Source organism: Oryctolagus cuniculus, chromosome 4 (genome assembly GCF_964237555.1).
Source record: "Oryctolagus cuniculus chromosome 4, mOryCun1.1, whole genome shotgun sequence".
Taxonomy (NCBI): domain Eukaryota; kingdom Metazoa; phylum Chordata; class Mammalia; order Lagomorpha; family Leporidae; genus Oryctolagus; species Oryctolagus cuniculus.
In genome coordinates, this window is record NC_091435.1 from 137,207,870 (window position 1) to 137,212,151 (window position 4,282).

The window sequence follows — 4,282 nt, forward strand, 5'->3', positions numbered from 1 at the left end:
ATTGAAATCCATGCATATGGAGTCTTCCAAAAGTTATGGATAATTCATATTCTTAAAAATCTTTGCAGGGACTTCAAAATTATTTTACATCAAAATAAGCTTATTTTTAAGTCCATTTTTCATTAACACTTGAAGATTTTTCATGCATTTTGAAAAAGTCCTTTCCTTTTCCAAAACCAGCTAAATATCACAAACAAATTGAATCCTTTTAGCCTTTTCAAATTATTTGTCATTTTTTTCTTAATCCTGGGTGTGCTAAAATGTAGGGCAGGATATCTTCTTTGGTTGTCTCAGAGAGAAAATCTGGTGCTAGAGAGGACAGTTAAATTTGCTAAGTGTGAAATGAAAGACATTTTGTGTTCTTTCCACATTTTTTTCTTTTTTAGTTCATATTGGGTTTATCACCAGGTTTAGTCAGAATTTGCTAAGTAGACTGTCATGTGAACATGAATTTGCACTTACAGCTTCTTTGTAAATTCTTAAGGTATAAACATTCTGCTTCTGACTCCAATTGAACTTACCAAAAGCTGAGAAAGTTGTCGCTGTATTATTATTTTGAGGTTTCACTCCACAGGCTTGAACACTGGTTTTACAAATTTGCAATTCCTTTTTCAGCCCAAAAAAATCTCCTTGTGAATACTTTGTTCAATTAAGGGAATTAATGTGATGGTTTACATATATAAGCACTGTGTCTTCATCAAGATTAAATAAAGATTTCTTGATGTTCCAAATTAAAATACTCACTGATTTTTATAATCTTTAAATATGCACTCAACATGAATTTTCAATATCACTTGGGGAGAGCTTGCAATGAAGACTTGTTCTGGAACCATAAGAATTAATAAAAATAGAGTTGTTAAATACTGCCAGTCTCCAGAAGCCTTCGCCAATTACAAATATGAGAAGTGTGATAACATAACACTTATCTTTGAGTTATATAGTTCTCACTTCCAACTCTAGTTTGAAGAAGTGTTCCTTATTTTAAAAATCTCTACAAAGGGTACTTTCTCAAATATCTTTTTACCCTTGGGAAAGCCAAAACTCTAGGAGAAATCCACTTTGCCTTAAGGTTTTCACCAGTCTGTGCATACAAGCCACAAGTCAGAAGCCTAGGTAAGTCAGAGAATGTCCTGTATCTTACCAAAGAAAGTGGAGATGGTTCAAACCTACTCCATCAAGGGAATTCCTAATACCATCAAGCGAATCTTTAAGGAGTACAGAATCACCTAGAATTTACCTAGACCAGAGAAAGTATTTTCGTAAACATAAACAAGACCATTTTCATGGCAAATAACAAGAGGGCTTTTATAACATTTTCCCTTTCCTTTCTTTGCTTCTTCACCCCTCTTTCTCTCACATGAACAATGTTCTCTCCTTCTATGTGCAAAGCCATTATGCTATTGTTTCCTTCTCCAAATGAACCTGTTAATTGTATCTGGCAACATTGCTTTATATTTCAACCTTAAGGTGAGTTTGCAGGTGAACTGTCCCAAGACTTTGGGAATTCTGGTGCAATCTCTAGCTGAGTTTGTCTGAATCAGCATGGATGCCACTTCAATGACAAGAGTTTAAAATTCCCCCTGCTTCAACTTCCAGCCCTCTTTAGAAGCAACTTGTTCAAGATCCCACCGCCTTCCCAGGGAAACCCATTTCCAATTACTCACCAGCACAAGAGTGTGAAGGTACAGCCCCTTTGCCCCTCAAAGGCCAGCTGTGTTGGGGAGCTCCACACAGGCCTTTGTGGAGGTTGCATTACACCCAGATTTCCCATCTATCCAATTCTGCTTCTTTTCTTTCCCTTTCTTAGGTATTGATTTCTAGAATACTTCCTAATAAATTTCTTGTACATGAATCTCTCAGATTCCATTTCCTGAAAAGCAACAGAATTTATTTCAATCAGTGAGAAGAAAAGAACAACTTACTGATCACTTAGTAAATGATTAGTAACTGTGCATTGGATGAAGGGAAGGCTTCATGACCTGGTAGAAACTTCATGTACAGTGAGCAGTCAGGGCACTTGGAAGACAGAGCGTCTGGCAACTTTGCCAGCACTTCTGAAATTACTGTTTTTGGACAGCCTTTAGCAACAGCTTATCTTTTACTGATTATCTTAGTCTTCAGCCTTATGTTTCTGGTACATCTGAGATTTCATGTGCCCAGGCTCTTTTCTATGCATTTGGGTAATTATGGCTGGAACCATTCTCACCCAGACAGTCTTCTGAGTCAGAAAGCTAGTTAAGATCCCTTTATGTCACAGCTAACCAGCACTGAATTAAACATCATTGAAACAAATGTAATTTCATTTTTCTTAATTATCCTGTTTGTTTTTGTGTATTCCACACTTGAGTTGAGCCAAAAGGCCAAGAAGTGATATGGCTCTGTGTATTCATCTTCATTTTGCCTCTATAATGAAGGTACGATAAACTTTTAGGTATGATAGAGATGTTGAACCAAATACTACTGTATGTTTAGTAGGAATCCTTTTTGCTCAATAGGTAGTTTATATTTTTTGTGAACTCCATGTTTAAATTCCTGTGTGGTTATAAATGTACAGAGTCAAAGCAATTTTTATATCTTCTTGTGAGTGTTTTAAGTACAATTCACATGGAATAAAAGTATGCAATAAATATCAATGTTACCTTTTTTGATATTGTTTCTTGAATAGTAACTAATACTATCTTAGGATATCAAGTTACAATGATTTAGGTAATTTACCAGGTAAATTTATAGATGTTTCTTTCCACAGTTCTAATATTTGAAACAGAAAGGAGATGGGAATCAATGGCAATATATCAGACAGTTTTGCCTGGAAAGTTTATGCTCAATAAATTATGTCATCAAAATCATCATTGTTAGCATTAACATTTTCCCAATGAAGACACATGCTTCAGAATGATATCCTATTTTAAGAAAGAATCTAATGGCTGGCACGTGGTTGCTTAGTAAATATTTTGCTCTATTATTTGTTTGTTTCAACAGTCAAGAGGAAGTAATATTTGCCCTTTTTGGAATATAATAATTACATTCATGTGTGCTTAATGTAAGTTCACTAAACCTTTTTATCATTTTATATTATACTAGATTTGAATAAAAATCTAAAACTGTATACTGCAGAGGTAATCTATATATTAAAATTATTCATCTAATTTTTAAAGCTAACTTTTTAAAAGTGACTTTTTTAACCTGATGGAATATATTGTAAAATATTAAAACAGCATTTGACAATGTAACAGGAACCAAAATATAAAAAGTAAAATATGGATCAATACACTGCAACTCTTACAAAATAGGGATTTTATTTTTACCAAGTTATAAAAAACATGTAATAGAGAAAACACATTATCTCACCTTGATCATTCCCAACAGTTTTCCATCATTCAAGCAACAGGACTTCCATGATCTCCAAGACTATTATTCTATTCTTAAGTACAGACACCTGTTGAAAGATTTGCCGAAACGTCTATTCCCCCAGGATCATTTGCTCACTCTCCTTACAGTTTCCTGGGCAACTCAGTTTTTCCATGGTTATCCTGCCTTTTAAAAAATTATGAAAATTTAAACTATCACAACTTATAATTATGTACTTCTGTTCTGGTACAATCACTCTTAAACATAAAATAGCATTTTTACAATTGGACTGCATAGTCCATATCTTATCTTAGATCTCTGACAAAGTTATTTCCATTATAATGCAAGCATCCTTGATTTTCCTCTGACCTTCTTGTATATAGCAAATGCAAATGAGCAACTGAAACTGCTAAGACACTGGTAGAACCTTGAGAAATTCACACAACCTCTCTGTGTCTTAGTGACCTCAAGCATTACATGAAGATAATGGATACCTATACCACATAGCCATGAAGAAGTTTAAAGCATTTATTAAAGGTTTAGAAAAATGCCTGATAAGTAGTGTTCAATAAATATCAATTCTAATGATTACAAGTATTTTAATATTCTTCTTTATTGTTCCTCTAATTCTTCTCCTTTCGAATATGAGAAGAATCTATGACGGTGCTGTTGTGTGGGTCTTAAATAGGAGGACATGGCTAATGGATGGAGGACAAGACAGTCTCCTTCCAGTTGTTCAAGCGGTAGGGTCCAGGTCCCCCCTTTACGCTCCTCATCAGCCACATCTCTAGCCTCTGCTTCTCACTTTCTTCTCTCCTCTCATTTTCTACCCTTGGGTTAATCTCTAAATAAATTCCACTGGCAGCCAAAACTGGCAGAAATAAATGAGAAAAGAGGAAAGTAAAATGTGTTCAGCTACTTCCTCACAGTGCTT

At 34.7% G+C, this 4,282-nt stretch overlaps 1 long non-coding RNA gene across 1 annotated transcript; it reads right to left on the reverse strand.

The window, feature by feature from the left end:
* Positions 1–457: 457 nt before the first annotated feature.
* LOC103350410 (uncharacterized) lies at positions 458–3,611 on the reverse strand. The gene is made up of 3 exons (XR_011388305.1): positions 3,349–3,611; positions 1,665–1,870; positions 458–823 (listed from the first exon to the last, which is right to left on the reverse strand). It is a non-coding gene; the product is annotated as an uncharacterized lncRNA (long non-coding RNA).
* Between the last annotated feature and the right edge of the window lie 671 nt (positions 3,612–4,282).